Below are 22,159 nucleotides of genomic sequence, written 5' to 3' on the forward strand. Positions count from 1 at the left end.
TGCGCGTGCCATGAAGGCCATCTCAAGACCTCGAGGCGACACCAGCGTCCGCCGCGTGTCTCATAAGACGCAATTGTTCATATGACAGTTTGGACGGTCGACTAAAATCCAGCTGAATTTTTATTTCTTTTTCTTAATAGGGTGAAACATTAAGCGGCGGGCAAAAGCAGCGCATTTCACTAGCACGGGCGGCGTATTCCCGATCCACCATATGCCTGATTGACGACTCGCTGAGTGCTTTAGATCCTACGGTGGCCGCAAGGGTATTCACGCAAGTTGTGGGAAACACCGGGCTTCTAAAGAACAGGGTAAGGAAACGAAATCACCTAAAACTCTTCGGTGTTTCAGCCAGCCTTTGAATAGTCCTGTACTTGAATCGCTTTTTTTATGTCTAGGCTTTTACAGTCAATCGTCTTTGCGTTTGCGCACCATTTAATGACTCCTTTACTTAAGGGCACGCTCATTATTTTCTTATTATTAACATCATGTACCTCCCAGTTTATTCATTTTGAGCCCTATCCAAACCAAAAAGCCACGAAAAAATGCCCCAATACGTACAAGAAACGTAGGATATGCATGTATACGTTTTTTTGTATCATACGTACACAAGCGTGTTTCTTTATAAAAGCAACCGCATTTACGCTACCTATTACGGCCACCTTACTAATCAAATTATATATTCATTGCTGCAACGATCCAATTTAGAAAATGGGAATAAAAATAGCGAAAGGAAATAAAGTGTGTCTGGAACATCTCTTTTGCTTCGATGTACGACGAAACTTTCAAATCGAGTTTCTTCTTTTTTTTTTACCTGTATTTGTACGTTTTTTTTTTTCTTTGGTAGGTGAAAGTAGGTACAAAAATATAAAAGCCGTTTACAACTCCCTGTAATGCCGAATTAGAGCGCAGCTCTTGAGCAGGAGGGGGGGAAGATACGGAGAGGGGGCTATGCCCCCTCTTCTCTCCTGCTCGCTTCCCATTTAGGGGAACATTTTCCGTTAAATTTAGCGGGGAATTTTTCTGCTAAACTTAGCAAGGAAATTTTTTTCGCTAAATTTCGCGGGAAAACGTTTCCGCTAAATTTAGCGGAAAATGTTTTCCGCTAGATTTAGCGGGGAAATTTTTCCCCTAGATTTAGCGGGAACATTTTTTCCCTAGATTTAGCGGGAAAATTTTTCCGCTAGATTTAGTGGGGAAATTTTTCCGCTTGACTTGCCGGGAAAATGTTTTCTGCTAAATTTAGCGGGGAAATTTGTTTACTAAATTTAGCGGGGAAAGTTTTTCCGCTAAATTTAGTGGGAAAATGTTTTCCTCTAGATTTAGCTTTGAAAATTTTCCGCTAAGCTTAGCGGGAAAAATTTACCCATAATGCACCGCGTGGTTACGCCGACGCCGCTCAAGCCGGAAACGGGTGCCTAAGAGCTGCGCGCTAAAATAAATTAAGCGGAAAGAACTCAAAACCCGTGACAATTGATTTTGCGACCAGGGGGATCAATGGCCGCGAGTGTGTTAACGCACAACAGCTCGGAGTATCCTTAGCGAAAGCTCACGCTACAGGACCCAAGTCCCCTGGGTTCATTCCCTACCCCTGCTTGCTCGACGAGCATCGTGCTGGCGTGTGATCAAGTATCACTACTGAGCGATACACGTTGGAGACCCCGGGCTAGCAGTGGTAGCGCGCTGGCCACGTTTTGCATCTACACAAAGGAGGTGCTCGACGCCCATTGTGGCTGAATAGCTTTCCACTGTATAAACATACGCGCAACAGAATTACAATTACTTTGATGCGACCATACGTTACAGACTCGAATCCTGGTAAGCAACCAGGGCAACATACTCAAGAACATGGATAAGCTACTGTTGATGGACGGCAAAACGGTGATTACGCATCAAAGCATTACCGATCTAATCCAAGACGAACGAGCCCCAGAAACACTTCGGCTGGGCGTGTCTCCCAAGAGATCACTGTCAGGCGATCCTGGAAGGTGCGTAATATTTTTGCGTGCACTGAAGTACGAACATAGTTCAGAAATATACAACTATAGTCGCAGACAGCTTACGAAACAAAAGGCATGAAGAGCCCAGAACACTTTATTATCGCTCTGTGGCCTATGAGATGGCGGTATTCGCCGATAAGAATGCCGTACGACGAACCACGAAGCCAGAAGCATAAACATATGCCAGGCCAGGAGGATTCGTTTTCATTTTAAACTCTAGCTTCATTAGATGATGATACATTGCTGCAGCTAATGCTTTTCTACAGTTGATTTCATGATGCAACGGGTAATCGGAAGCAAAATAGGGCTAAACAGTGGAACAAAATAAGTTCTTTTTCTCCCTATGCTTCACTGAGATGGCAAACAGTTAGCCACACCTTGGTCTTCTTAGAGAGTAAGGGGAATGAAGGTGGGTGCACAATCCTTCTTTCTACTTGACAGAAAACAAATTTATAAAGACCGCACAGAATGAAGATATATCACCCTTTTCTTTGCGTCGTCAGTGTCCGCACGATTCCCAACAAACCACCCTCTATTAATGTTCGTATCGCGGAGCTTGCATGGTTCATGCGTCTTTCAGTTGATGTCATTTGCTTTTAATATTTCTTTGCCAATTGATTAGAATGTCTTACCAAACTAAAGTATTCCAACATAATTTTATGGGTATCCTTCCCTCCGATTTAGCATGGATAAGCCCACGTCGCAACAAGAGATTTCAAGTGGGAGGATGACTCAAGATGAACGAACGTCCTCCTTTATGGTGAGACTAGCTCTATAAGGACTAGTACGACATTAATCATGGAAGCCAGACATTGAGATGGTTTGTGAAGGGTAAGGCAGAATATGTCAAAAGCGATTACCACGTTAAAATGACACGTCCGTTTGAGGTGCAGAAGTACTCTTTTTCATATTGCAAGCAACTATGGGATACATTTAAAATTTCTTGCATTTTCGCTTATTATTGTTTTGTGTCTGGAAAGGATAGGCTTGCCTTGACTTTTCTTGACAATATTTTTGAAATATCTCCAAACCTTCGACATACCTCAGTAAGAGGCCATCATTATAGGCGGCGGCTAACACTCTTGACGTTTATAACAACCTGCAAATACGACGTTTAACGCGGAAGCTTCTTGAAAAAAAATTTGCGGTTCCTAGTAAGTACCAAGCGACGAAAGATACCATATGACAATCACTTCGCTTGCAGGGTTCATTAGAAGTTTCGTGGTCCCTATTGAGGCTTTCGGGTATCTGGATGCCCCTGGCGGTCACCTTCTTCGTGGCCAGTGCGGCAGTCCTCGCGTGGCAGCAACTGTGGATCAAGCAGTGGACCGACGCCAGCTCTCCAATGTCCACCAGCGATCCACAGGATCCTTTCTGGGTCAGGGGCCTGGTAGTCTTATGCATGTGCGATGGTAAGATCCTGAACGGTATAAAACAAGTGGGGCCGCGAACGTCTTTGAGCGCAGCTCTTATGCGCTCTTTCCCGTGTTTCGCGGCGTCGCCGTCATCGTTGGCGTAACCGCGTAGGGAGGCTCAAGTGAGGGTGGGTGTAACCGCTAGATCGGGGATCACGGGACATGTACGCCATTTAAGTGCTAAATTTTGCTGCGAGTCTATGGGGCAAAGGGTCGTTTTATATCCTAACTGAGGTCATAAGAGCCCATTAAGGTGCTTGAATAATTTACACAAGGTATAAATGATTACTTTTCCATGTCCACCAGTTTTGTTGTGATAGGTTAAGTGTTTTTTAACGCGAAAAATGGTAAATTCTGCCATCTTGGACGTTGCTGCTTGTCTGGCAACCCTGCTTTCTCCTCTCGACGTTTGCGATTCCAGGAGCGAGAAGGAAGCGAGAGAGGCTGCGCCAAGGCGTTCGTTGCTTGCAGTGGGAGGCGAGAGGAGGAAAGGCGCATGGAGCAACGGTAGAAGCGTATGCACTTGGGCTAGTTGGTGATCCATGTTTGTGAGGGTAAAAGCGCTAAAAACAACGGACAAGTAAATGAAACGTACAACACAGAGCGCTACTTGCAACTGAAGTTTATTCTCAGGAAACACACATATATATACACCGTGAAATCGCGACATGTACTTCAGAAATGCGACATCACCCAATCAGTGTTCGTCTGTTCGCTATCTACTTTAAAAAAGATTTCAAAAACGCCACCTCAGCGCCAAACAGGGCTATAGATATCTGAGTGCGTTGAAGGAACGTCTGTCAGCGCTCCATTTATAGCCCTGTTTGGCGCTGAGGTGCGTTTTTGAAATCTTTCTTAAAGTATAGATAGCGAACAGACGAACACTGATTGGGTGATGTCGCATTTCTGAAGTACATGTCGCGATTTCACGGTGTATATATATGTGTGTTTCCTGAGAATAAACTTCAGTTCAAGTAGCGCTCTGTGTTGTACGTTTCTTTTACTTGTCCGTTGTTTTTAGCGCTTTTACCCTCACAAACATGGAGCAACGGAGTTGCAACAAAGCCGGCGTCTGCTCTCGTGTAGGCAACATTGGCGCATATCCTTTCCCGAATCCTCTCTCTCAGGCGCCGCCATTGAATTGCAAACGCTCTCTAGGTTTTGAGTTGCACCCACCCTCACTAGAGCCTCCCTATAACCGCGCCGCTAAATAAGGAGGGGAATTGAATTGGTGTTGAGGTAACTTGATATCAATATTCCCACTAAATCAAGCTGAGAAACTGTATGTGTTCATTGCTGACGTGCCACGAAGTCATGTGACGTCATTTTCCCCGCTGAATTTAGTGGGGAAACTGTATTAGTGTTGAGATCACGTGGCACCAATTTCCCCGCTGGATCTAGCGAAGAAACTAAATTTGTTCATAAGTGGCGTGAGAAGTTATGTGACGGCATTTTTCCCGCTAAACATAGCGGGGGAACTGAATTGGTGTTGAGGACATGTGGTGTCAATTTTCGAACTAAATTTAGCGCGTAAATTGTGGGAGCAGCGGAGGGTATGGAGGAGGAGGAGGGGAGGGTACGGAGGAGGAGATAGGGAGGGAACGGGAAAGGAGGGGAGGGTATGGAGGAGGGGGAGGGGAGCTCGGTACTTAGGAGTAGGAGGAAAGGGCACGGAGGAGGAGGGTTCCAAGGAGGAAGAGAACGCGGAAGAGGAGCAGGGGCAGAACCTCTATGTGAAGAGAGTGATCTATATTTGTACATATATCTGTCTTTTTTTCTCAAATTGTTTACCATGGTAAATTTCAAAGTCAAAATAAGTACAGAGCTAGCCCTCTAATTTTGCATTGCAGATATGTAAACGCCTTTTTTTTTTTAACTTGAAGTTAAAAGGTCGAACAATAGGATTCTAAAGATTCGAAACGTCTCCAACTCTCGACCATAAGACGTTGAGAAACTGCACAACCTTTTAAACTTATTACGTTAAACCTTTGGCCATTTTTAGACTGTCTAACTCGCTCAAATACAAAATTCAATATTTTTAATATTTAAAAAGTATTTTGTTAAACTTTGTGCAAATAAACCTAAGGAGTTCTAAAGATCCACTATCTTCTAACCATAAAACAATTTCAACATAAATTAATTCTACTATACATTGTTTTCCAAACATCTCTTAGTCATAAGCTACTTTATATTTTCTCAGCCCCTAGATTGCTAAGAATCAGTGGCGAGTACGCTAAAACACTGCTGGCAACGATATGTCATCGTCAAGCGATCAAGGGATCAAATTATTATTGCTATCCTAAAGTTCCATAGAGATGCACAAAAAAGACTGACCATTGAGATGCACGTATTAGACTTATAAGTACCACAGAGATGCATGCTATGGACATATGCTGATGGCCGCAATGACTTAGGCAGCTTTTTCTTGAAACCTGTGCAGGTTGTAAATGTAGAAATCGGACTTCTGAGAGGTTTAAAGACTTGAAACTTGGTGTTCTTGAATGTGAAAGAAATTTAAGAAATATAAATATTTTGAGCTTGATACCTCAAGAAAAAATAGAAAGCCTAAAATGTGTTTATATTCATCCTCAAGAAAATGTGAGCCCACTAAACTCGGACTTCAATCTTATAAAACTACAAACTGCGAGTTCAAACCTTACAACTATTTTAAACAACTTTTGAACTCGAATCTCGGTACGTTCACATCTCACAACAAAACAAAAGAGGTGGTTGAACGGTATTTACCACGTAACCACAGTTTGTACAATAAAATGAAACACACTTTGTTTTGAAAATGTCTATAGACGTGCTTCCGGTGATGTGATTGCTGCGCCAATTGTGCTAAACTGCGCCAAGGGGCTAACCCTGCTACATCCTGCTACATTTCGCCAAAATATGGATAATCGGCGCCAAGCCTGCGTTAAAGGACCAATTTAGGTCGCTTTTCAAAACCGAAACTAAACTGAGTACTGTAATTGAGCAGGCGTGTGTTATGTGGCGCTGTACACTTGTGGGATGTCTGACCAGTAAAAACAGAAGCAGCGAGTTCCGTCACAACACGTCACATCGGAACACAACACAACACAAAGTGTCCCTCGTTTGTACAGCACTTAAAACGAATATTTTTATTTTCCTAAGCATATCTCCAAAATCCACTTTTGCTGCTCCGAAACACTGTCTTGGCTGCTGCAAACGACACCTTTGCTGCTCCAAAACACTGTTTTGGTTGCTCCAAAGGCCGCGATTGCTGCTCCAAAACACTATTTTGGTTGCTCCGAAACGTGCGCCAAAATGGCTTAGGCCAATCACATCACCGTGCTTCCCAAGAACTACTAATTGCACATTTCTTGTGCTTTCCTCTATTTCTTTCGCTCTCATATTTTCCTCGCATATTATAAGTGGTGAAATACACACTTATACATATTTAACTAAATACAAAATATCGGTCGTGAACATTTCGGAGGTCAACCACACTGTCAACGTGGAATTACTTTTTCTTCAGGGCTATTCCGGATCACTGGAGGTGCGCTGCTGGCCATCGGCTGCCGTTAGTTGTCCCTCAGCCTGCACCAATCCATGCTGAGCCACGTGCTCAACAGTCCGGTGTCCTTCTTTGACGCCCATCCGCGTGGAAGGCTGCTGAACCGCTTCACGGTCGACGTCGAGGCTATCGACACCCGACTGTACCTGACCGGAAAACAAAGCATCCAGAACACCCTGCTCATGCTAGCACGGTTGTTTGTCATCGGCAGCCAGGTGCCGCTGATTCTGGCCGTGGGGTTCGTCGCCGCCATCTTACTCGGGTTGGGAATGGTAAGCCTAGAGCAATTGAAAGGCACGTTAAGAATTATTTACGTTTTTTTGTTTGTTTTTTAACCACTGTTCAACAAAGCTGTTGCGGCTATTCATCCGTCTCGGCGTCACCTTGCATTGGTTAACACACCAGCGTCCCGTACGTGCCATCAATTTGGTGCTTAGAGCCGAGCGGAAATCACGGGTTGGAAAATTCTGGCGACATTCTCGATGGTAGATGAGGTGTTAAGTGGTCATTGCGGTGGCATCGTTCTCCTCTGTTGTGAACTGCTTTAGGAAGCAAGACGACAGGAATTATTTCTTTCATCTTCGGTCAGATACGTTAACGCAATTTTGTGACGACTGTCAACATTAAATATCACGTGCCAGTATGGTTGAAGCGTTCAATAGCAAGACCCTCTTTTCGCAAACAGTGTAGGTAATTTCGATATTGCCACGCGCATCTCTGAGCAAGTACGCCCGTGACAGCATGCATGGTTATCGTGCTTCAACGGTGCTTGACTCCCATGCAAAGGGTCCGAGGTTTGATGCCTGGGGGCCGATGTACCTTTTTGCTATTTCTGTGAATGTCGCGTTCTGGTTAATTCGAGAACCCTTTTGCCTGTTCAAGGACCGAATGTTCTGCGCAGCAAGCATTCTACGCCGATTGTTCCAGGAGCCCACTCGTGTATATAAGGGGCTCCGAGCTGCCAGCCGGAGTCAGTTTCGCCCCAGCGATCGATCCTGCTGCTCCGCCGACAGCCACGCCTGCGACGCTAACTTTCTACTATTTTGTTTTGGGCGCAGGTTCGCCCCATTAAATGATTTGTTCCTCCAGTTACTCGCCGCCTTATCATTTGTCATTTATCACATTCTAGGTGAGGAGCAGGGAGCACTTTACGCTTAAGGTTCCTCATTTGTCCCCGCGAACCCGTCAACTAAGTTGGATTCCAAGCCCAGCTAGAAAAAAGCTCTTTGAAAAACCTGCAACTCAGGCCAACCGCCGCACCCAAGGGCAGCCTTCTGAATTTTGTTGCTGCTGGACGAGCCCAAGCCGAAGAATAAGACGATGGCCAAGCAGTCGCGGACCGCTGCCGCTTCTACCATCGTTTACCTGCCCGCCCCACCACAAAGGCTTTGGGGTAGGACGGGCAGGTAAACGATCCATCGTTTACCTGCCCGTCCACCACAGACCATCGTTTACCTGACCGTCCACCACAGACTTTGAAGTCTTCTTATTATTCGCCGTTCCACGGCGAACAATAAGAAGACGTCAAAGTCTGGATAGATCAGTACAAGTGCGTTGCCCGCTACACTGACTCGACCGACGGGCAGCGCCTACACAACGTTTAATATTTGCTTGAGGGGACTGCCATGCACTGGTACGGAAATTGTGAGTCCTCTTTGACATTGTGGGACGTTTCCAAGAGCGAGCTGAAGGGGCTGTTTGTCAACAAACACCGCCAAGAGAGATGTGAAGACGTACTTCGAACCAGCAGCCAGGACCTTAGCGTGAGCTTCAACGGCTTCGTGGAGGATGTTCTGCGCCTGAGCGCCCGCGCCAACCCTCAGACTACAGAGGAGAAGAAGCTAAGAATCCTCATGCGATCGTGAAGGACAATATCTTCGACGGCCCTGTACGCAGCCCTCCGACAACAGTCGAAGGTTTCGTCACCGAGGTCACGAATATCGAGCGCGCCCTGAAAGCCCGAGCCGGTCACTTCCAGAGACTACACGGCGTCGCTGCCCTCGGGCCTTTAAGCGGCTATCTTGGACTCAGAATTCCAGACATTGGCAAGATCATTCGCGACGTCACCCGGGAAGAGCTCGGAAAGTTTTTGCCTGCTCTGTCGAAGTTGTCCGCGAGGAAGTTCAGCGGGCATTTCAACCGGAGGCTCCTGCCAGTGTAACAGCACCTGAAGAGCCCATTTTGACCTACGCCGGTGTGGCTCAATAACCGCCGCAAGCTGCCTGGCAGTATTCTACGCCGCCTCGACGAGACCTACCAGCGCCGCAGCCTTTCCGACGTCGTGAGGGGTAGCCCCAGCTCGTCCGCACGAAATGGCGTCTAGGAAGATGGATGTGTGGCATACGGCCGATCGACGACCGCTCTGTTATCACTGCGGCGAGGCCGACCACGAATACCGGAGGTGCCCATACCGACAAATGGGACCGCGAGTTTTTGCGCCGAGTGAACCACGACCCCGCCTTGGGGAGCGATCAAGGGACATCGAGTAGTACCTCCGACGACCCCTGTTCCCGGTGCAGACTCTACCACGAGGCTCCCGATCGCCTTCGCCTCGACGTGCGCTTTCGTCCTTCCGCCCCTCTCAACGGGAGAGCCTGACCTCTCCCCCCTTCCTTCTATCTCGTCTGGGAAAACTGCATACGGCAACGCCAGAAGGTGGCGTAGCAGAAGACGACCGAAGTAAAGAGCTTCCAAGAACAACGGAGCGCTCCTACTCTCCCGAGGCCACGCATCGCAACGACGCTTCTTCAACGGTGCCCAACAGCCTACACATTATTATCTTAGGCCTCGACGCATCGGCACTCGTGGACACCGGAGCAGACAACTCAGTCTCAAGTGCGAAGCTTTCTCGCCGTCTTTGCAAAGTGACGACGCCGTGGGATGGAGTTCAAATACAAACCGCCGGAGAGCACCTCATCACACCAATTGGCCGAGATCCATGCTGCAACGTGCCCTGCGAAGTTCGTAGTTCGGCCAGTCTGTGCGAGAGACGTTATCCTCGGAATGCAGTTTCTCTGCGAGTATGGCGCAGTCATCAGCCTCGGTGCAGACCAGTTGACGCTGCGAAAGCCTGTTCTTACGCCGATGGAGACCAACATGACGTCACCCGCGATCCGAGTTATTGTCGTCCATGTGAACCTGCCGCCGCGGTCGAGTGTTTTAGTAACCGTCGTAACTGACGCAGCCATGTGCGGTCAAGCTCTACTGGAAGGCACCGCCCAACTACTCCTTGAAAAAGAAATTGGCGTCGCACGAGGCGTAACGGATCTCCAAGAAGTACGCGCAACTCTTCTTGTGACGAAATTTCGAGGGAAGCCGCGCAGCACCTAACTAAGGGTACCACCGTAGGCCACGTAGAGGAGCTTCCGGCGCCTCGTCGTCACAGCACAAATCACGTCGCCTCCGAAGATCGACATCGACTCCGAGCTCCCAGCTCCAAAGCGCCGACAACTGGTTGATCTCCTTGATTATTACAGTGACTGTTTTGCCAGGTCGTCGAAAGTTCGCCAAACACCAGTGGCGAAGCATCGCATGATTACCGACGGCGACGTGCACACAGTCCGCCAGTCACCGTACCGTGTCTAGTTAAAAGAGACGTAATTCTTCCAAGAACAGGTTCAGGAAATACTCGACGATGACATCATCAAGCCGTCTTGTAGTCCATAGGCTTCACCAGTCGTGCTCGTAAAGTGGAAGGACGGAACCCTGAGATTCTGTGTGGAGCTATCCTCGACTCATTACTATGACAAAGAAAGACACCCGCTTCACTGTATCGACGATACCCTAGACCGTCTGCGCGACTCCCGATACTTTTGGTTGCTGTACGGTACTTGAAGAATGGCTACTGTCAGATTGAGGTTGACGAACGTTACACGAAGAAAACTGCCTTCCTCACACCCGACAGACTGGACGAATTTAAAGTGATGCCCTTCAGAGTATACGCAGCACAAGGCGACCTTCCAGCGTGCCATGGACACCGTGCTAGCAGGCTTAAAATGGCAGAGCTGCCTCGTCTACATCGACGACGTTGTGATGTTCGCCGGCAACTTCGACGAGCACTTACGACGACTCCGCGCCGTACTTCGAGCCATCAGGTCCACCGGACTAACTCTCAAACCAACGAAATTTCGGTTCGCTCATGGTGAGCTCAGGTTCCTAGTACACGTCGTGAGCAGCAACGATGCTCGTCCTAACACTGAGTAGACGAGAACCATAGCCGCATTTTTCCCGCCGTCAAAAAAAAAAAAAAAAAAAGGCCGTAAGAGATTTTTAGGCCTCTTTGCCTACTACAGGCGCTTCGTTCTTGATCTTGCGAAGCTTTCTGCTCCACTGACATAATATACAAAAGACGCCGCCAAGTTTCAGTGGACAGAAGAGCACTAGCTGGTGTTCGACAAGCCTAAACGAAGACTTCAAACACCTCTTTTCTTTTGCCATTTGGACTAGCATGCACAAACAGAAATTCACACCTACGCGAGTAATACGGCGCTTGGCGCGGTGGTGGTTCAAATACAGGAGGGAACGAAGCGGGTAATTGCCTATGCGAGCCGGACACTGTCCAAGGCGGAGGGTAATTACTCTACGACGGAAAAAGGAACGCCTCGCTGTTGTCTGGGCCATCGCCAAGAACCCTGTTGCTTGTTAGAGGACCGAATGTTCTGCGAGCTGAACATTTTACGCTGATTGTTTTAGGAGCCCACGCGTGTACATAAGGGACTCCGCGGGGCAAGCCGGAGTCAGTCTCGCCCCAGCGCTCGATCCTGCTGTTCCGCCGAACATCGACGCTTGCCGCGCTAACCTTGTTTAATTTTGTTTTGGTCGCAAGTTCGCCCAAACATTTTGTTTCTCTGTTTGACGCCTGATCATTGCCCTTAGTGACAATATCACAAAGTTTTAATAAAACCGGAAGCACTCGTAAAGTTAATGAAGCCTTACAAGTCAAGAAAAACACTAGCGCATGTAAACTGTTCAACATTGTTAGCCAGAACAAGCGATCGGTAGTTTTTTTTTTTGTGTTTCTTTTTTTTCTCACAGCATTGAGACGTTAACAGAAAAACTTCTAGTGCTGTGAAAAATGTATCTTCGGTGCAGCATTAAGGGGTAAACGTCTGAGTCTGTTAATATATTGTTTGAGTAAAAGTGAAAAAAAACAACGTCTTTTCTTGTTTATGTTGTGCCGCGCAGTGCATATTTATTCGCTTTATTTTACATTCATTCGTCTAATAATGTCGAAAACAAACAATCACCGGAAGAAGTCTTATTTACCTACTCCCGGCAGAAAAGCAAAGTGAGGATGGTTTGGGTTGTTTTGTTTATATTGTTTCATATTCATCTGAGGGGGGGGGGGGGGGGGGGGGGGACCTTTTTTATGAAAGATTCTCAGTACAAACCATCTCCCAATGAAACCTTTCGCCAATTTTAAAAATAAACTGTGTCTTCGACACCAACCGGAAAAAAACAGTCAATCGTTAATTTTTCATTTCAATTGCTGAATTTCCGTTAAATGTGGTGGGAAATGGGCCAAACTGCAGGCGTAGCGCCTCGCCGAGAATCGTATTGCGCAATCTTGCCAACTTGAGGACATGAATCTAAACTGCGTTAATATGATTCAATCTGCACTTACGCCCTTCTTTTTACCTTGTTGGCTGACTGATAGCTAAAAAAACGTAAAAAGTAAGTTATTTTGTTCGTGTCTTCTTTTTTTTTTGCTTAGTGATTTGTTTTTTTAGCGTCTTTATCAGCCGATGTTACTAACTGATTGACTGCGGACCAATGATAAGGTGCTCGTGATTACCCACGCCCTGCCATTCTTAACCTCTTGGTGACCATAGCTCCACTGTCTCTGATGTCAGTCCCCCTCTCTTCACAGCGCATCGTCGTGCGAGCATCGAACAGCCTCCGGTTCCTCGAGAGCACCTACGTGTCCAGGCTGCTCCAGCACGTCACCGAGACCGTAGACACCCTGAGCACCGTCCGATCTTACGGCGTCGTAGACCGCTTCTGCAACCACTTCTATCGGCTCACGGACGAGGGCATGCGAGTGGTCTACGGCTTTACAGCCTGTTTTCGCATGACTAGGACCATGGCCAGTCTCCTGGGCTTCGTGGTCGTGCTCACCACGCTTATTCTGACCACCACGTTTTCTTCCGAGGCAGATGACGTCACCAGGGCCAGCAGTGTTGGGCTGACCCTGAGCTCTTCAGTTGCGGTGAGCTGAGAGATTTTCTAATACTATTTTTTAAGACATCCGTTTAGTGTACTTGTCCGCAGAGCACTTGGGAGACCCAAACGCTACGGAGGTTGTTGAATGGCAAAGCTGAAATTGTGATTAGACGTAAAAGAAGCTGTCTACGCTACGATGCGCTGGAACGCTTTTCCGACTAGTGGGTTTACCTCCTTAAAAAAAGTGGTTCCTTCATTTCCGCCTGATGACGTCATGGAAATTCTCTGCTGTCGCCGGAAGCGATCCTGGCGGTGTCCCAGCTGCGGTGGTAGAGGTGGCAGACGCCTGTTCTGCTGCAGGTCGCTCTTCAGCTGGATAGTCTACGGAAGTTTCAGCAGCCAGGAGTTGAGACTCCGCGACGGCAATGACACTATCGTTCGCTCGTCGTTTTTGCCTGAAGTTCTACGACCAACCGCCAGGATTGCCACATTTGACAGCACGTGACGCCACCTCGGGTGTCGTATTTCGCTGACATCCCGTGACGACCTTCGAAGCACGGGCGGTGTGGAACGCGAAACACACCAGTCGAATACCCGTTCCGAGCACCGTATTTTATAAAATCTCGGGACGATATGTTTGAGACAAAAAATATACAAATAATAAAATGTGTTCATGTCTACAAAGCCACAGGGAAGTCTGGCCGTGAGATATGGTGGCGCTCGTACGAGACCCCACAGGAGGCACTTAATTATTGCAGGAGTCTCCCAAGTACTACATTCTGCTGTGCTGACAGCTTAAGAAATACAATGTGTGGCGAGTTTTGAGCATATCATTATCGCTCGGCAGTCAGTCAGATTGCTGCCTCTGCTGGTAAGACCACCAAAGAGCCAATCAGGAAGCGAGAATTAAGCGTGAGCGTCCTTGGCCCTACTCTGCACTCTTAAGCTGTCGGTTACTATAGTAGCTCCAAGCACATCCAGACTGAGTCGAGTAGAGGCAAGGATTGTACGATACACTCCTGGGGCCCTTATTTGGATACTTGGCAAGAAAGACGGCGAGAAATTCGGCGGCTCTGATTGACCGGCGCCAAGGTCAAGTGCTGCGTCGTCCACACACGGTCGCCAGATTTCTCGCCGACTTTTTCACCTAGTGTCCAGATTGGGGCCCCTGGATGGTGCAGCGCGAGTGGTCACTAACGTGCAATGTCCTGGGACGTCGACGAATTTTGGATTTAATATACAGGATGTACACTGAAGGCCGAATGAACTCCATGGAGCCAATAATGCGACGAATAACTGACGAACTTCGCCCGACGGCACACTCGATTTGCGTGCGACGTGTAAGCTCCTGTGCTGATGACACGTGCAATGCAAAAGTCTTCGGGCAAAATTCGTCGATTTTCCGTATCACATTCGCCCCCATTTACATTTCAAACCTGTCGTTACATGGTTGGCAAAAATAGCTTCACCAACGTGTCGTGCAGGGTGTAAGATAGACAGGTGGGGAAACGAGAGCCAAATGAGCGACCGCATTGTGTCCCCCTCGGTTTTCTCTATTTCTGTGGCGCCATCTATGTGGAGCACCGCGAACTCTCACTCCGGGTGGGCGATCCGATGGCGACCGGCTAAACTCACGGAGATGGTTTCTCGTGGATTTTCAATGGAGGACTGTCGTGCTCTCGGTTTATTTTGCGCACTCTCCCATAGTGTTCCACGCAAATCCGATTCCGATTTTTTTTCCTCTCGCCGCGGCGCCATCTGTCGCAAGTCGAGGGTACCCGCAAGCAGACGAGTACACAATCCGGTCACGGCGCTGCGGTAGGCTTCTATGGGCCGTTTCCCCACCCGTCTATCTTACACCCTGATGTCGTGCTTCGATTTACTGCAGAGGTGTGGCAAGGTGGTGGAAGTTTAGAGAGAGAAATATCAACTGACAAACTTACACCGTTCAAAAAAAAAAAAAAAAGAAGCACCTCGTTTGGTCAATTTGCGGCAGCATTCCAAGGTGGTGTCATGAACGCGCTCGATTTATTGTATGTACGTGCCGCCAACAAATCTCGTGAGCGTTGAGGGCGCGGTGGCGCCGAGCTTAGCAGAAAATCTTTGGAACCTTTTCATTACGCCGGCGCTCGTTTCTCTAATGTACGATTTTAAAAGGGCGCAATGATTAGTAAAAAGAAAACTAAATAAGAAAGCAGGGGGTAAATCCCTTACGACTCTCCCAATTTTCGTACGGAGACGATCGGTGAAGGCCCTGAATACTCAGGTATCACACGTTGTCCCGAAAGGCGGCGCAACGTGAAAAACAGGGAAAAAGAGAGAACGAGAACGAGAAGGAGTAAATAATTTTATTTGCATGAACTTTGCCAAAAGACTAGGCGAAAAATAATCCAAACACATTTTTTTACTTTTTCTCCCACGTTGCGTCCTATTGTCACGAATGACGAATGAAATGGTGGCAAGTAGCCGAAAAAACTAAGCGTTTAATGGGTCGAACTTAAGGCCAAAACAAAATAAGAATAACAGCAGGTGTCGTAGGCGAGTGTGAATGTCGACGTAGTGGCAGGATCGAGCGCTGGTGAAGAATTGAGGCTAGAGACACGCGGAGCGCCTTTTGTTGACGCACGGGTTTCACGATTATTCGAACTAGCCATGTTCGATTAACCTGAGACTGGGTGGAGAAGAGACATGAAAACGTAGAAAAGACAGAAAATAGACAATACGACGTCTCAAACTCAGCTAACTCGTTTATTTAGTCCACTTTCCTATCCGAGGGTGGCCAAGCTGCGGCTAGCAAGCCGCATGCGGCTCTTCGAGTGTTAAAGTGCGGCTCGCACCTCCCTTCCCTACCCCCCCCCCCCAAAAAAAAAAAAAATAACACACACACACACACAAACACACACAAACGCACACACCCGCCTCCCTCCCGGTCACACGAACACTTCCCCAAAAAAAGAAATGAAACGCGTTTTAAATTGAAAGAGAGCTTGCAGTTTGGTAGTCTCGTGCTACTGGTACCTTATATACAGTTGGACTGCTTTTGAATCGGGTAGATTAAAAGTAGTTCGAGTTTCGTTTATTTCGCTGAACAAAAGTTTTCGCCCCCCCCCTCCTCCCCGCGGCTCTTGGAAGTTTCGTGGTTTTGTTTGCGGCTCTTAGGTCGGGCAAGCGTGGCCACCCCCGTTACATAGCCTCAATCTGAAGGTCATCTCCACCAATAGAAAGGATGAAGTCCATACAGTTCAAGCGCCAGTCTTCATCACACAATGTAAGAACGTTGACAACCTTACAGGTCGACGCAATAAGGCAATATACGTCCACCTTCAAACTTTAACAAAAGGATATCTTCCACTTCTATTCTAAACACAGTTCCCACTTCTGATTCAAAAAACGCCCCCTAAAAAAGAAAAAGAAATACGGAAACGGTTTTGGGCCGACACACTTAAAAAAAAAAAGTCTGTTTTACAGTTTTTTGGGGCAATCAAAATCAGGGTCATACATCAAACAAACCAAGTCTTAGAAGAAGAAAAAAAGCATTGCATTTTTTAGAAAGCTTTCTGAATTGCTTCCGAATTTCTCGGGTTTTGTAGAAACTATTATTACAACAAAATAATGAATGTTGCGCGGCCCTCAGGATTCGAACCTGAGGCCTCTGCGTGCGGGTCGGGTGCGTTGCCATTCGGCCGCTGTAGGAGTACTGCTCGCTTTCGCGTGCGTTGCCATTCGGCCACGCACGCGAAATTACTCCAGCCTTTAAAACCCGCATCGCGCCGATGCAGCACAAAATAATATACAAGAAAACGGAACGGAACATTCAGAAGTCACAGTTCTCAGTCAGTCCGCATCTCTATCGATCGGAATATGGCTCGAGGTGGACGACGTACACCACCTCGGGTTGTAGCTAGCGCCTTGCAGGTGTCCGCTTTCCCTCAGGAAAAACGTTGTAGTTAAGATCTCTGAGGCGTCGAGTGATCTTTTAGAGTCCGAAGTATCGCTTGAGGAGTTTCTGAGACCGCTGTGACGAATCGGTGTCCCTACCGACACTCTGTCTCCGGAACGGAAGTGGGCGTCAAGGCGCCGAAGGTTGTATCGGCGAGCGTTGGCACGGTTGTTGATCGTGGATCCAAAGCCGGGCAAGCAGGCTCCTCCTCTGCTCTCTGACTGACCAGATGGCCATCGTCGCTTCAGTCATCCACTGGCTCATGGGGCAGCACCGAGTCGAGCATGGTCGTCACCTTTCTGCCATGCAGCAGCTCAAGCGGTGTAAACCCGGTGCTATCTTGAACAGCCCTGGTGTAAGCAAATGTGCCGTACGGCAGTACTTCGTGCCATGTCTTGTGCTCTATGTCGACGTTCATGAAGATCATGTTAGCGATCACCTTATTGAGCCGCTCCGTAAGCCCGTTGGTCTGTGGATGATAAGCGGTGGTTTGACGATGGCTGTTGTGGCTGACACGAAGGAACTCCTGCGCCAGCTGTGCCATGAAAGATCGCCCCTTATCTGTAATCAAGACTTCTGGGGCGTGGTGACGAAGGAGGATGGCCTCGACGAAGAACTCGGCGACTTCCACCGCTGTTCCGGACGGAAGCGCTTTAGTCTCCACATATTGTGTGAGATAATCTGTGGCAACGATTATCCAGCGGTTGCCCCGCGTCGACGGTGGGAAGGGCCCGAGCAATTTCATTCCTAGCTGCTGGAAGGGCGTAGTCAGTGCAAATATCCGTTGTAAGAGTACTGCTGGCTTTGTTGGTGGCATCTTACGCCGTTGCCACTCATGACACGATGTGGTGTACAAATGGAGGAAGTCTTGGTCAGTACTATTTGTCCCGAATCCGGGCGAGTGTCCTAGTGTAGCCGAAGAGTCCAGCCTTTGGGTCGTAGTGGAAAGGTTGAAAATTTTTGCCTCGAAGGCTGGTCTAGAGAGAACCAGCCGGAACGCAGGGCTGCTGGTTTCGAAGCTATTTTTGAAGAGCAAACCTCGTCGAAATACGAAACTTGACATATCTTGAGAAAATACTCGGGGAACTGAACTTCCTTCGCTTTCGGGGTGGTCGATCACGGCTCGAAGTTCCAGTAGTTTATATGAAGTGCTCACATGCCGGTAACACTAACAGCGTAAAAGAAACTAGCGTCGTCGTCGTCTTCATTGCCGGTGGGAGGAGATTCAACTGGGGCCCCAGACAAACAGACGGCGTCGTTGTGCTTGTGGTCAGTGCACAATGGTAAGATTGAATTCTTGAAGACGAAGATCTCCAACGAACGAGGCGTCCTGACGAATGCTTCAGGTTCACGAGCCAGCAGAGGGCGTGGTGGTCTGTGACTACACAGAATGGGCTCCCGTACAAGTACGGATGGAACTTTGTTATCGTCCAGACGACGGCAAGACACTCCTTGTTGGTCGTTGAGTAATTTCGCTCTGTCTTGGATAAGACCCTGCTTGCGTAAGCGATCTCCCTCTCTGCTCCCACTCTTCGCTGGACGAGCACCACTCCGAGTTCGGGGGTGCTGGTGTCCCTGTTATTTTCCGTCTTTGCTGACTGATCGAAATGTCCGAGGATATGGGGCGACTGAAGTCTTTGCTTTAGTTCGTTGAACGCTCGTTCCTGCTCATTTCACCACTGAATTGTCACGTTGTCCTCCGTCAGGTACGTGAGCGGTAAAGAAATTTTCGTAAAATAGCGAACAAAATGTATGTAGTGCGCGTACCGCCCAAGAAATATTCGCACTGCTTTGTCGTCTGATGGTTTCGAAAATTCAGCTACAGCAGAGGTCTTTGCAGGTTCAGGGCTTACACCCTGAGCACTCACGACGTACGCAAAGAATCAAGTCCACAGGCTTTGAGTTGGATACACACTTAGCCACAGGGAAAACAAACTGGAAAGAACATACCCTATAGTTTTATCTCCTCGCCAATAGTCAGTGATACGTTAAGAATTCGGTAGAAACCACTCCTATCCCTTCCCACCTTACAGAGCAAACGCTGAAAAGGAGGCTACCTCCTTTTCGCCGCTCACTCGGCTAAAGTGGAAGGTGGCGGGCGTTCCCTCTGAACTTTTGTAGTTGGCCAATAACCTGCTCTTTCTTTGAATTCTGATTTTGCTGGCTCCACGTTAACTTCAAGAGTATACATGTAGTCGGCATTTAGCAGTTGGTAGCTGTCACTATAGTGTTATTAAAATGTTTATTTAACGTGGTACGCTTTTTGTCTATTTTTCGCTAATTGTGTTTTTTTTTTCTAGGTTCCGTTGACCTTGTCGACTATCTGCTTAATAATGTTCAATGTGTTTCAACAAATTGTATCCTTGGAGCGCTGTCTGGAGTACACCAGGCTCCCGAAAGAGGTCGGTGTTTTACCTCAACAAGTTACTACTTTGCATTCAACACTGTGGAGTTATTGAACATTTGACAAAGATCAAATATATTCTAAAGTAAATCATTACAGCAAGCGACGAATAGCACTGGTTCTCGAAGGTTGCACTTTCTTCCATGACAACACTAAAATATCTTCCAATTTTTTATAATATAGATTTACTTTTTCTTGTTATAGGCGTCTTAAACGGTACATCAATCTGTTCTCAGTTGGATTGCCACGTGGTGATTTTTAAATGTTTTAAATGTTTCTAAAGGTTCCTCAAAACACATCATTTCCTGTACCTTATAAGTTTGTAACGTGCTCTGGTGGTAACAACTGAATTTCATTTGCACTGGAAATGTAAATTTGCTAGCGTGAATTAGCCCACACTTCCCAAGTGTCGATGTGATTAAAGTGATAGTTTTATATGTTTATGAAATTATTAACAGTCCACGACTAAATCGCGATAAATGATTTTTTTTAAAACTTGAAACGCAATATTAAAGAGCATTACGGGATTCGCACATAAGCTTTAGAAACATATATAATAACATGTTCCTCAACAATGAACAAGTAAATTGAACTTTATTGAATGTCTTATGGCTAAAAAAAACTCTTTTTCTTTTTCAAAAGTGGTGTTACCGCCTGTCTCGTCGAGGTTGATTTAGGGCAACAGGTCATTGTACAGTCGGGTCACGACAAACGTCACTCTTTTGGTTTCCAGTTTGAGCCATACGATTTGTGATTTAGAAAAAGGAGAGGGTATGTTTGAGTAACAGTGAAAGCTAAGGACCATAAAGATTGTATAAAATAGGAAAGAGGGGCAATTGAAACTTCTCTATTACATCCTTATCCACTCCACCGCGGGCTAGATTGATGGACAAGGATGGGATGACCACGACCTTCCTAGCGACTACTTCCAGGGAGCTTATTGATTTTAAGGTATCGACATTTATCGAAGACCTCTTGTGTCGGACTTTTGTCGTGCGACAAATGAGTGTTGCCAATGGCAATGGCAGCAGCGCCAAAACCAACGTTTTGTCGCCGGCTACAATGGCGGACGCACGCATTTTTGCGCTCCTCCGCCTTCTTGTTTGTACTGTGGGCATTCTCCAACTTCGTCGCCTCTCGCCCGTCACATCAGGAGACGGTGATTGCCTGGATTGTACCGGCGCCCGTGCTGTGTTGGTCGCACGGATCCCCGACGCCGCCTGTACTCGGGACTCGCTCGGTTACTGGCTGAGCACTAAGCCTAAGGGGACGCTGATCCGCGCTATCCAGATCCGTCAGCCGCAGACTCTGCTGCTCCTCCTGCTTGCTGGTGACGTGTCACTGAATCCTGGCCCTCGTCCCAGTTGCCCCCGCTGCGACCGAGCCGTCTACGACAGTGTCGCCGCTTTACAATGTGACAAGTGCAATGCCTGGCTGCACAGGAAGTGTGAATCGCTCTCCCTCCGCTCCTACAGACGCCCGTCGTTGACATCGGAAGAATGGTACTGTGCCGCTTGCCAGCTCCCGGACTTCGACGATGCCCTGTTCCCAACGCCCGCTCCTCGGTGCTCAACCCCTCCCCTCGACCCAGTGGCTGCTTGCGCTACGCGGCGGTTCGACCCGACCCCTGCAGCCCCACCAGCAAGTCCCCCACCCCTGGCGTTTCCTAACTCCACTGTGCCCCAGCGCTCGATTCCTAACAGTCCCATGATCTGGTTCTCGAACGCACGATCCATTCGGAACAAGATACCCGAACTCCAGACAACGATGGCATCAATGCCCAACACGATCTTCGCTCTCTGTGAGACTTGGCTGGATGCATCAAATCATGACGGACAGCTCGACGCGTTTGGCCAGTATTTTGTGTTCCGCAGGGATCGCTCTACCTCCCGTGGTGGTGGCGTGCTTGTAGCGGTACCGAGCTCGCTGTTGTGCCGCCGGCGCCAGGAGTTTGAAATAGAAAGCTTGGAATCGCTCTTCATCGAGGTCACCATCTAGCACCAGAGATACCTAGTGGTCTGCGCCTACTGCCCGCCTGGTCGGCGTGCTGAATCCTACAGCCTCCTCCACTCGTCAATTGAACGTGTCATCTCCTTGCGAAGCACTTTCCGCAACGTCTACATTCTTGGAGACTTCAACGCCCAGATCGATTGGAGTGACCCCCTCACCCCTGTTCCACAGAACCCCGCATCAGACTCTTTCCTTGAGACTATGGAGTCGTCTGGCTTTATTCAACTGGGCACTGAGCCTACCTACGTCTCCCCTGCTGGTGGTACTTCCTACCTCGACCTTTGCTTCATATTGGACCCCACACTTGTCCGGGAGTGTGCCGTCACAGTTGGCCTAAGTTCGTCTGACCACTGTGCCATTCACCTCACCACGTCCACATCCATCCCGACTCGCGGCCCCCATGCCAGGCTCGTTCATTCCTATAGGAATTTAGATTCCGGTCATTTACAGCGACTTGTTGCCATTACCCCATGGGATATTGTGCTATCTGAGCCAAACATCAACGACATGTATGACCTCTTCACCACTCTAATGTGCTCCCTGGCGTCCGACACTGTTCCAGTTAAACGCTTTCGTCACAAGCACCACGCTCCGTGGATTACACGCGACATAATTGCCATGTGCAAGTCCAAGGACAATCTGTTTCGCCGTGCTAAGAAGAGCCACTCCCGGGATGACATCCTAGCTGCC

The 22,159-nt window shown here is 48.0% G+C and overlaps 1 pseudogene; it reads left to right on the forward strand.

The window, feature by feature from the left end:
- LOC121046310 overlaps positions 1-22,159 on the forward strand; it is a 102,411-nt pseudogene that overhangs the window by 51,319 nt on the left and 28,933 nt on the right.

The sequence above is a fragment of the Ixodes scapularis genome, unplaced genomic scaffold, assembly GCF_016920785.2.
Source record: "Ixodes scapularis isolate PalLabHiFi unplaced genomic scaffold, ASM1692078v2 PGA_scaffold8__174_contigs__length_109621045, whole genome shotgun sequence".
Lineage (NCBI taxonomy): Eukaryota > Metazoa > Arthropoda > Arachnida > Ixodida > Ixodidae > Ixodes > Ixodes scapularis.